This window comes from Lontra canadensis, unplaced genomic scaffold, assembly GCF_010015895.1.
Source record: "Lontra canadensis isolate GAN:19392208 unplaced genomic scaffold, GSC_riverotter_1.0 scaffold75, whole genome shotgun sequence".
NCBI classification, from domain to species: Eukaryota; Metazoa; Chordata; class Mammalia; order Carnivora; family Mustelidae; genus Lontra; species Lontra canadensis.
Genome location: NW_022631069.1, coordinates 1,668,943 through 1,681,834, shown reverse-complemented (window position 1 = coordinate 1,681,834; position 12,892 = coordinate 1,668,943). Strand labels below are relative to the sequence as shown.

General features: G+C 38.3%; 1 pseudogene; it reads left to right on the top strand.

Moving 5' to 3' along the window:
• The first annotated feature begins 1,312 nt into the window (after positions 1 to 1,312).
• LOC116881490 lies at positions 1,313 to 8,771 on the top strand (annotated as a pseudogene).
• The last annotated feature ends 4,121 nt before the right edge of the window (positions 8,772 to 12,892 follow it).

The window sequence follows — 12,892 nt, the reverse complement described above, 5'->3', positions numbered from 1 at the left end:
GGAATACTATGCAGCCATCAAAAGAAATGAAATCTTGCCATTTGCGACGACGTGGATGGAACTAGAGGGTATCGTGCTTAGCGAAATAAGTCAATCGGAGAAAGACAACTATCATATGATCTCCCTGATATGAGGAAGTGGAGATGCAACTTGGGGGGTTAAGGGGGTAGGAGAAGAATAAATGAAACAAGATGGGATTGGGAGGGAGACAAACCATAAGTGACTCTTAATCTCACAAAACAAACTGAAGGTTGCTGGGGAGAGGGGTGTTGGGAGAAGGGGGGTGGGGTTATGGATGTTGGGGAGGGTATGTGCTATGGTGAGTGCTGTGAAGTGTGCAAACCTGGAGATTCACAGACCTGTACCCCTGGGGATAAAAATATATTATATGTCTATAAAAAAAAATCTTTTGCAAAGGCTTTTCCTTCCCAGATAAAGTGCAAGCTTACAAACTGTCATTTACAGTCCTCTAGTGATTAACCTGAACCCAGAGTTTTTATTTCTCTTTACAGGTTTACTATATAACTCTGAATTGCAGTGCTGCCGGGGATTTCCACACTCCATTTGAAATCCCTCTGGCCACTGAAATACTATGTATCCTTAAAGATCAGCTCAAAAACCACTTTCCCCTTTAAATCTACATTCATCCCATCCAACCGCTCCACCAACATATATATGTTGGGCATTTCCCATGTTCTGGATATTGTACGAAGGGCAAGGATACACAAATTACTGGAGAAGTAAGGCTTCTGACCTTAAGAAGCTCACAGTCTATGTGAGGGGAAGATAAAGTGTACTCAAATAAGATTGATTTGAATCAATCTTACAACCATTTACATTGGTGGGGTACCTGAATGGCTCTGTCAGTTGAGCGTCGGCATTTGGCTCAGGTCATGACTTCTGGGTCCCGGGATCAAGCCCTGCATCTGGCTTCCTGCTCAGCAGGGAGTCTGCTTCTCTCTCTCTCTCTCCTTCTCTGCCCCTCCCTACCACTCATTCTCTCTCTCTCTCAAATAAACAAACAAAATCTGAAAAAGAAAGAAGAAAGAAAGAAAGAAAGAAAGAAAGAAAGAAAGAAAGAAAGAAAGAAAGAAAGAAAGAAAGGAAGGAAGGGAGGGAAAAAAATTCTTACACAGGGAAATGGACCAATTAGGAATTGCCAGTGTGATCTAGAGGATCCAGGAGCAGTTTCAAAGAAGAGTTGGCACTTGGGCTAAGTGCTGAATAAGCAGGCATCTACTAGGCAAGCAAGGTGGTAAATAGCACACAAGGTGGTGAGGACAGCATAAACCAAAGAACAGGGCATGGAACCATGTGGAAGCCCCAGAGACCATCAGTAGATGGATTTGGCATGGAGCGTGAGGAAGGAACAGGGGAGGGCTGGTCTCATGTGCCGTACTAGAACGAAAGGCCTTTTTCTAGGGGCCAAGGGAGCCATACACAAGGAGGTCATGTAATGAAATTCCAATTTTAAAATGTTCTCTGACAGCAAGATAAAGGATGAACTGGAGGGAGCGTGATGATGGAGGAAGGGAGACCTGTTAGGATTCTGTTCCAGTTTTCCAGTGAGATGAGAAAGGTAGGACTAAAGCAGGGGCAGCAGGCATAGAGTGGAGCGAGCTAACTGAGGAATGGTGAAAGGAGAACAGAGAGGATTGGTCGGAGTTCAGATATGTGAGGATAAGGAAAATGGGAAGTGGAGGATGACTCCCAAAGCCGCCCTCTCCCAGAGCTCTGTCTTCGATGTAAGGAGGACAACTTTTGCTACACAGAAAATAACATAGAAAAAAAGTAACGGGCACATATCAGCAATAAAGTTTTGTAATTAAAAGGAGCAATTTTAGTGACTTCCTCAACCCAGAACCTCTGCTTCAAAACAATTTTCTGAATCCTTTTATGCAGAGGATCATAAAAGGCTTAAATATCTAAAAATTAACCTTCTATTTATCCAAATATCCTGTTTAAAGTAGTCATATCTTAATGGAGAAGACTATGCTCTATTCATTTGGGATCCCTCATGGTACCTCATTCATGAATTTTATTACAGTAGGCCTGAAAATTCTCAATTACAAAAATGTCATAGAGTTTACTATTTTCATCAGTCAAACTAAGCAGTTAAGAACTCTCTTTCATTTACTGGTAGGTATTACATCTGCCTATGCCAATGAATTTGAGGCAAATTTAAACAGCAAATATTGTTTGAGCACCTGTCAGTTTCACCAACTACAAAATATAGCACTAGGACACAACATCTCTTTAAAGTGGATTTATTGGCACATTAGGTACAAAATAAGAACTTGCCTGATGTCCAAGAGGAAGTAATTAATGGTAGACTCTGCATACAAACCTATCTAGGATCCAGGTTCTGTTGGTAGCTCACACCATCTCTGAAATGCCAGAACCAGTGCAACAAGATAGGGAATTAGAAGGTCCCTACTGAATAGCACGGCAATGTACATCAGGTGGCAGATCAGAAAAAGCAAGTTTTGGTCACGCATATGAAGGTAGGAACAGGATAATGAATGGTTTAGTGCTGGGAGATAGATTCAGCTGAAAACTAGTATCCTTTTGCTGGAAAATAATATTTGCAGCACATAAAGTGGATGAAATATTAGTAACCAGAATATTTGAAGAACTAAAAGATGATCAACCCATTAAAAAATTGGCAAAAGAACATGGACCAGAATTTCACAGACTAGAAAACACAAAATTGTCCTTAAATGTATGAAAAGAGGGGTGCCTGGATGGCTCCATCAATTAAGTGTCTGCCTTCAGCTCAGGTTATGATCTCAGGGTCCTGGAATTGAGCTGCAAATCGGGCTCCCTGCTCTGCAGGGAGCCTGCTTCTCCCTCTCCCTCTGCCTGCCTCTCTGTCTACTTGTGATCTCTCTCTCTCTCTCTCTCTCTCCGTGTGTGTGTGTGTCAGTTAAAATAAATAAATTTTTAAAATATCTTTTTAAAAATTTATGAATTCAATTCAACCTAATTAACCATCAGAAAAAAAGATGCAAATTAAAGCACCAAAATGGTATCAAATTTTACACAAATTTTGTTTATAGATTAACAAAAATTTGAAAAGTCAAAAGCACCAAGAAGCAGCAAGGCTAAGTTTTTCTTACTTATTAGTAGAGGGAGTATAAGTTGGTATAATCACTTTGAAAAAGTTTGATCTTACCTAGTGAATCTAAATATGCTTGTACTTTGACTAGAAATTCAAGTCCTACCTATGTATACACCCTAGAGAGAAATTTTCATACATGTATTTATGAAGAGATATGTAAAATGTCCAAAACATTGTTTATAGTAACAAAAAGGAAAAAAAATATATCCATAAACAATATAATGGATAAATAAATTATGGTAAGTACATAAGATGGAGCTCAATATAATAGCTGAAATAAATCATCCATAGTATTAACAAGGATAAATCTCAAAAGCTAGTTTCAGAGAGAGGAGCAGTAACAAGGAATACACACAATATGATACAGTTCCTATAAAACTTCAAAACAGGCAAAACTAAAGAATCTGTCTCATAGGAATTCATATTTAGGTGATAAAATCATGTAAAAGCAAGACAATATTAACATAAAATTCAAGATAGTGACTATTTCTCGAGTGTGATCAATAAGGGGCATAGAAAATGCTCTTCAGTCACTGATAATGGTCTAGTTTTTAAATTGAGAGGTGATTGCAAGATGTTTACTTTAGTGTACATATAGCATAATTTCATATCATAATTTAGTCACAATGAAAACTTTTAAACAATAAAAATCTTAAACTAAAGAAGTAACAACTGCATTTTTTTTTACAAAGAATTCATGTAGGTTCTTTGCCAGCATATGGTCCAGAATAAGTGGGCTTCAGGAAGCAGGCTCCCCCACAGGTGCCAGCAGAAAAAGAAGAAAGTGTTCATGGCAATTGTTCATGGTGATTAGGATCCAGTGCAGAGAGCTCCTTCCCAGAGCTAAAATCTCTCACACCTGTCTACCATAATCCTAAACCTGAAACAGCAAGCAAGGAACAGAAGTTTAGTACTTCAATGGCCAATGATCAGAACCCAGGATATATGATCATGGTAGAAAATGAGCAAAAGGACTATCCTAGAGAATCCAAGGGGAGTGATCAAATTTTGTATTCTTGTCTTTTCCATTTTTCCCCCATCTTGTAAACTACTCAAGGGCAAAACCTGTCTTCTGCTTTATTTTACTCTTTGAAATCTTTCTTTTAAAAAATCTTTTTGAACCTTCATTATTATAGTCATATTTTATCCTTCATTGTATCTAACTTTATTTTTTGTATACACATAGGGTTTTTTCTTCTAAAAAAATTTGGGATACAGCTTCTTCTAATAGATCAAAATATACCCTAAATCTAGCACAGGGCTTTGTTCTAGTCTCCAGCCTGAACAAATTCTCTCTACTTTCTTTTCCCAATCAACTCATCTTATCAACTCCTTTTTTAGATTTTTTTAAAATTTTCATCTTTACAGTCATATTCCACCCCTTCATCATGTTTACCCTTATTTTTTTGTGTATATATATATATATATATATATGTTTTCTTTCTCTAAAATTTTGGGAGATAGTTTCTTCTAAGAGACTAAAATACTCCCAAAATTAAGTGGGCGGCTCTGTTCTATTCACCAGTCTAATATCTATATTTTCTTTTTATTTTTTTTGAACTTCTTTTTAATCCCATTCTTCCATCCACAATTTGGGGTCTCTTCAGATTTGGTTAACTCATATTTTTCTGGGGTCTTTGCCACCCTTTTAGTATTTTATTCTCCCCTTCATATATTCTTATCTGGATAAAACGACAAGGCAGAAAAACTCACCACAAAAAAAAAAAAAAAAAAAAAGAACAAGAGGCAGTGCTGAAGTCTAGGGACCTAATCAATATGGACATTAGTAATATGTCAGATCTAGAGTTCAGAATGACGATTCTCAAGGTGCTAGCTCGGCTCAAAAAAGGCATAGAAGATATTAGAGAAACACTGACTGGAGAAATGAAATCTTTCTTTTACATCTCAGGTAGATTTCAATTAGAAATATACTGTGTCTGTTCAACAATGGGATGGATTTCTGGATAAATACATAAGGTCACTCCTGGGACATCTGGGTGGCTCAGTCGGTTAAGCATCTGCCTTCAGCTTAGGTCATGATCCCAGGGTCCTGGGTTTGATCCTGTCATTCAGCTCTCTGCTCAGCGGGGAGCCTGCTTCTCTTTCTGCCCACTGCTCCCCTTGCATGTGCTCTCGCCCTCCCTTTTTCTCTCTGACAAATAAATACATGAAATCTTTTTAAAAACTACATAAGGACGGGGTACATGGGTGGCTCAGTAGGTTAAAGCCTCTGCCTTCGGCTCAGGTCATGATCTCAGGGTCCTGGGATCCAGCCTCGCACTGGGCTCTCTGCTCAGCGGGGAGCCTGCTTCCTCCCTCTCTCTCTGCCTGCCTCTCTGCCTACTTGTGATGTCTGTCAAATAAATAAATAAATAATCTTAAAAAAAAAAAAAAACACACTACATAAGGTCTTTCCTGGAAGAGTATGGTCTACTCTGAATAACTAACTTGGGTCCTACTGACTTCTCAGCCAGAAGCCCCCCAAAAGCTGATGTTTTCCAAGGCATTTGTAAACCTCTTTTTGTAAGTCATACACACATACAAATGTGCAAAGCCAACCTCGTGACATTAGATTCGTACCTCCGATTTTACTAAACTGAGTTTGTTCATTTTGATTAGTACTGAATTCACTGACATTATGAAGAAAAGCTCTGCTTCCTACAGAAGAATCTTTCATTCCCTTAACATTAATTGAAGACTGTGCTTCAGACTTCAAAATCAGTTCAAAGTTAGGTGCTTGTTCCAAAATGCATAAACAGCTGTGTGATAATAAAAAGAGCCCCAGAGTTGAGTTTGATGTTCAGAGTTTGAGTTCAGGTCTGTTGCTTCCCTGCTATGCTAAATTGAACAAGTCTCAGTTTCTCTAGGTCTTAACTTCCTGAATGATTGATTGATCCGAAAGATTGGCTAACTCTCTAAAATGGTTGCTAGAAGGACCAAGTAAGAATTGTATGAAATCACTTCGTAAACTATTAAACGATGTATAAATGTAAAGAGTATTAATTTTAAGCTTAGAAAATATACATGGAGTTTCTTTTATGAGAGATCCAGCTTTGGGCTTAGAGATCATTGCCTCCCTTTCCAAACCTACTTGCTGACTCCAGACAAGTAACTGGTTTTTTTAGATAGAAGATTGGATTCATTAAGAGGACCTACCTCTTGGTGTCAGAGTAAAGGATTAAATAAGATAACGCATGTAGATACTTAGACCTATCCCTGGAAATATTAAATGCAAAATAAATGTTTATTGTTATTGGGTGTAATGAAAAACCTTCATTGGGCTCCTCCATACAAGTTAGACTTTCTCTTTTCCTAAGATCATAAGAGTTTTCTAAAAAATTATGTTTGCCTCAAAATTGAAAAATGAATGGCCAATGTGCATACATAACTATATCCCAAAAATCACTTATTCTGTAGTTATCATTTCTGAACCTACATATCCAGTGCCAGGCACTGTGCTAGAGATTTTATAAACATTAACTAATTTAGTCTTGATGACACATCTACCAGGTGGTTATCATTGCCAGTTCTTAGAAAAGAAAACTAGTCTAAAAGAGGTTACAGAATTTGTCAGCCATAAAGCCAAAATTTCAATTTAAGTATTCTGCCTACTGGTCCCATGATCCTCTTTTCCTTTTCTTTCATCTTCTTGTCTTTCATTTTATCCTCCCTCCTTTCTTCCTTTTCTTTCGCTGTTCAAAGATTTAATATAACAGTGCTCTAATTCAAATGCAAATAGTTTATAGTTGATACTGATTAATGGAAGCAAAATCAGCTTGTCCTGAATTGTTTACACTGTTGGTAGGTGAACTGCTAAGAAAGACAGAGTATAAACATAATCTGTGCTACTCTAACTGCTCATCCCTCCAATGGTGACTTCTTTCCTGCTTTGAAAGATACTGACAAATGAGGTGCTTGTGTAGGGTGTGAGGAGGTGCCTTTCCTCTGCCTTCAACTTCTACATGTTTGGGCCAATCTAGACTCAGTTCAGTCCTATGGATTCTGCATATTGGGGAAGAGAACTTTAAGAATTTATAACCACTCATCATTCAAGCATCAATTGAACACAGACTGAACACCACTTTTGAGGAAGGGGTTATATGAAGTACTAAAGATAAAAATGAAGAAGACCTTTCTTTTCTTTTCTCTTCCTTTTTTTAAGCAAGATGGTGGAGTAGGACCTGACTTCTCACATAATACATCATTTGGATGGGAATCTAGATTTTCTGTTTTCTTTTAACAAGGAAAATATACAGTGAAAAGGGAAATCAGATATTTATATTTATAAGGGAAATCAGATTTTTTAGTGATGCTAGTGTGGTAAACTCTGCTAAGGAGTTCCCAAAACCTTTATTTTGATGATATCTTTATGCTTTGAGAGAAAACAACAACACACCTTGCTGCACAACTGAAACAACTTCAAGCAGAAATGGAACTATTATAAAGATATTTGAAGATCAAAAAAAAAAAAAAAAACTACAAGGTAAATGCAGTCAACCAGAGACAGACAGATGTTGTTTGACAACCTAGATGATGAACAGGATTTTAAGCAGCAATATTTTAGACAGGCTCTCAGGTATTCAAAATTCTAATATGAATGTAGTAATTACTCAGGAACAGCGGGCTATCTTTACTTTTTTTTTTTTTCTTTAGAGTTTGTTTCAGTAACAAGTACAAATGTTTTGAGTTCACTCTGAGGAAAACAGTCCTCTGAAATCCTAATGCAGCCATAGAAGGCCCCACATGATGAAGAGGAAACATAGATTCTGTCATTCTTTTACTCCAGTCTCATCATCAGTGAACGTGGCTCATTCACTGGTCTCTGTGTTCTTTAATTAGCACCAAAGCAGTTAATAATATTATTAGTCTCTTCTTTTACCAGCCACAGTATCTTAAAATAATTTAGACCATGTATGCCCACATTATTCATTTTTTAACTACAGTAGTCATAACAAACATGTTGGAAAATGCAAGCAGTTGCTAAAAAGACCTTCAAAATTGTTTAGTAATAGTTTTTCACATATAAAGACTCTATTTCAGTTTGTTGAATGAGAAGATATGAGTAGGTGCTTCTGGACTTCTTGGTGGCTGGGCTTGAGGATTTCCTTAAAAATGCTACTCTTTGGGGGCACCTGGATGGCTCAGTGGGTTAAGCCTCTGTCTTCGGCTCAAATCATGATCTCAGGGTCCTGGATCGAGCCCCACATCTGGGCTTTCTTCTCAGCAGGGAGCCTGCTTCCCTTTCTCTCTCTGCCTGACTCTCTGCCTACTTGTGATCTCTCTCTGTCAAATAAATAAATAAAATCTGAAAAAAAAATGCTACTCTTTTCATATTTGAGACCTCTGGTTGCATCTAACAGTGTATCAGCATTAAATATGCTGACAGAGAAGCTGAACATGACCCTAGAAGAAGTTGAAAGATATATTCTGAATTTATTAGAAATACAATATTGATTCTAAAATAAGTCATGTGGTGATGGGCAGTCTCACTTCATCTACAAGTAATCAAAAAGAATGAAGTCTCTCATTTACCAACAAGATATTGGCCATAAATATGGAGAAGAAGCTTAATCAGAACTACAGGATAGGTGTTCTCAATTGGGCAACTCAGGACTTGGCTCTACAGCAATACCAAATGTGCTCCCCTTAAGCTTGCATGTTAAAACCTTAATCCCAATGTTATGGTGTTCGGAGGTGGAAACTTCAGGGGGTGATTAGGTTGAAGGGTAGAGTCCTCATGAATGAGATTAGTGTCCTTACAAGAAGAAGCCAGAGAGCTAGCTCACTCTTTCCACCAGGTGAAGATACAAGAAGTCAGCCATCTGTAGTCCTGAAGAAGACTCCAACCAGAAGCTGACCATACCAGCACCATGACCTTGTATTTCCAGCCTCCAATGCAGTGAGAAATGAAGTCCTGTTGTTTATGAGCCATCCTGTCTATGGTACTATGTTATAACAGCCTAAACTGACTGATAGCCCCTACTAGAGAATTATAAAAGAAATATTTAGAAATTTAATATCATAAGCCTATTATAAAAAAGTATGATATATACTTTAGAAGTAATGAAAATACTGTGTGAAAATGTGGGGACAGGAAATAAATCAGACCCTCAAATCATCTGTGACCTAATAGAGAAGAGAAAAAATAAAAATAACTACAATGCAAAATAGACATTTAAAATGCTATAAAAGATGATAGAGTTATCTTCTATAGGATTTCAGAAGATAAAATCCTTAAAGCTGGAGGAATCAATGGAAGAATTGGGCATTTGATCTGGACATTGAAGAATGGTAGGATTTGATACATGGAGACGGGAGGAAAAAGCAAAAAGAAAGCAAAGGTACAGGGAAGACATGGCTTTTGTACATGAAACCAGCTTTTTCCCTTGATTGGAAGGCATGTAAAGAACATGATCAGGGCATTAGTGCAAGAAGCTAAGCAGAACTCACTCACAAAGGTCCTGAAGCCTGGTCACACCATGGCACAAAGCAGGCCTCCTCCAGCTTCCCCTTCTAGCCTTCCTTCCAACAGAATTCTTGCCAGAAATTTCCCATTTATGGTTCCCCACTTAATGCCATGGCCTTATGTAAATAAGGCCTGACACCCAACACCTCTCTCCTTTCTTCCCCAAGACATTTCCCTTCCAGCCTTGACAGGATGCACGGCTACAGAGCAGCCTGAGCACCAAGTTCCCACTTTTGCAGATCTTACAGAGAAACTTGTGGTGTGGCAGGTTGCCAGACCCTGATCACTAAGCCAGGGGAGCCTGCCATGGGGGAGTTAATCTGACGTGCAGAATGAGCTGTGAGGTTCCCTCTCCAAAGACACTAGTAGGGCGGCAGTGCTAAATTGTACCTGACATTTAATTCCAGCTTTGGGCAGTTCTCTGTGAAACTTGACTTCACTGAGACATTGATCAGCCCACAGCTCTTCATGAGCTTTGACACAATCAATTTTCTCCAGTGAATTGGGCGATCATTAGCTGACTTACAGAAAGGCCTGGGTCACGCACAGCTTTCTATAGGCCTCGGAACTGCACGCCGGGAGGAAATGATGAAAAATTGCTGCTGGCAAGTGACTGCCCCCTTCCCTGCAGAACATAACCATCAAGAGTTTGAAGAGCAGACCCACCTTCAACCTCATGATCTCAGAAATCTGGGTCTTTAAGAGGGATAAGAAAATTACCCAGATGATATCGGAAAGGAGACAAAGTTGGATGAGACTCTACTCGCTTCAGGTATTGTCTTATTTACAGCCTTGCCTTATTGTCTTGAATGTTCTAAACTTATTCTCCCCATCTTCACTTATCTAATACTGTCTAGAAACAAAAAATATGGCACTAGTGTGGCTTCATATAACTTATTATGAGGCTTTGGTCAGTCAATCAGCAAACATATATTGCATTCTTAGAAACAATGTGAAGGCAAAACAGTTTCATAAGCCACTAATTCCCACCCTTATATGCAGAACTACCCTGCAACAAGACAGTATGGATAACTTCCTATATTATGTGATTCATAAGATGCAAAAAGACTTGCTACTCCCAAAATATGACCCATACTTTGGAAAGCACCTCTACATTTGCTCCTAACTCTGCGCCCAGTGGTCAGCTAAATATTTGTCACATGGTCGGCACACATTTAAAAAATCATTGAATGAATGAATGAATAATTCAAATATCATATTCCTGATATTGGAGTATTTCCTGTGATGGGAGTGTCACTACAAATGTTTCTAGAAAGTTCCCACCAAAAATCCCATAAATACTAGCTTATTTGCATACCTATGTATGTTAGCATAGCATGGCATATATTTAGTAAGTATTTCATGAGTGACTGAACCTTGTTTATTCAGTCATTTTGGAATATGAAGTAAGTTAGGCTAATTTTAAGTTGAAAGAACAGTCTTAGAGAGGTACTACATCTGTCTCTGGGGACAGGTACAATCTGAAGGAAGCTTGGATGCAACGTACTTGGGGAGTATGTGTGCTGTCATCCCCACATGGGCAGTTGGGGGAGCTTATAATCACATAGGTAGTTCCTACCCACTGCCCACAACATGAAAGTCTCTTAATGAGAGTGTTCCCTAAGCATATCCCCATTCTTTCCCACCTGAATGCACAGCTCCTTCTGCATCCTCATGAGGAAAGGCAGCTTTCAATCCTTTGAGGGAAGACGTGTGGGGTTTGAACTAAATGGGCTTTGAGTTACCTCCCCAAAAAAGCTGGCACCATCTAAAACAGAATTAATCTGCCAGAAACTGGCAAATGGTACAAGACAGGCCAGACCCAGCAAAATTGCAGGTACTTGGGACCGAAGAAGGCCTGGAACATACCGGAGACTTAGGAGATATTTTTAAAAGTTTGATGAAACTTCCTTGCAGAGTTTTTATAGGAATTAAATGAGACAATAAATATGAAAGTTCAGTGTAAAACTAATTTAAGGTGTAAGCTTTCATTATTAGATATAGGATATAGTTTAACATACAAACAATTTGTATTTGAAGCTTAAATGGTATTGTTGGAACATAATTTTACATACACTACTGAAAAATCCCAAATTAGCATAATGAGCACACTGCTTAAAGATAAGGGGCACAGTAGCACTTCAGAGAGAATTCTATTTCATCTATCCCAGCCTCAGTACGATCTTGAAAAAGCCACTTAGCTTCTTCAAGCTTCAATGCCTTCATCTGTTAAAATTGATAATACCTGTCCTATTTATCTCACAGATAATGGTGAAAGTCACTTCAGATGATAGATAGGAATACACTTTGAACAATAAAAATGTAAGTTGTAATTTGTGCTCTCTTTAAAATATGTGGAATCTTCCCTTGATATGGCCCAATGAAAAAAACAATTCTCTTCATTTATATGAGTCTCTTCTGAACATGGATTCTGTCTCAGGGATTGTCTGCCTCTGAACACAGCTCTCCTGTTCATTAAGAAAGAGTAGGATGTGTGATCATCAATCACACATCAATATAGAAAACCCCAGCTCTAGGTATTGGTCAGGATTCATTCAAAATATTCAATGGGAAAAGATATTTGCAAATGACATTACAGATAAAGGGCTGATATCCAAGATCTATTAAGAACTTCTCAAACTCAACACAAATAAACAAATAATCCAGACAGGAAATGGGCAGAAGACATGAACAGACACTTCTCCAAAGAAGACATACAAATGGCCAACAGACATATGAAAAAATGCTCCACATCACTTGCCATCAGGGAAATACAAATCAAAACCACAATGAGATACCACCTTATACCAGTCAGAATGGCAAAAATTAACAAGACAGGGAACAACAAATGTTGGTGAGGATGTGAAAAAAGGGGAACCTTCTTATCCTGTTGGTAGGAATGCAAGTTGGCACAGCCATAGTATGGAAGTTCCTCAGGACATTAAACATAGAGCTACCCTGTGACCCAGCAATTGCACTACTAAGTATTTACCCCAAAGATAAAGACATAGTGAAAAGAAGGAACACATGCACCCCAATGTTCATAGCAGCAATGTCCACAATAGCCAACCTGTGGAAAGACCTGAGATGTCCTTCAATGGGTGAATGGATAAAGAAGATGTGGTTCATATATACAATGGACTATTACTCAGCCATCAGAAAGGATGAATATTACCATTCACATCAATATGGATGGAACTGGAGGGGATTATGCTAAGTGAAATAAGTCAATCAGAGTAATAAAATTGTCATATGGTTTCACTCCTATGTGGAACATAAGGAATAGTGAAGAGGACAAAAGGGGT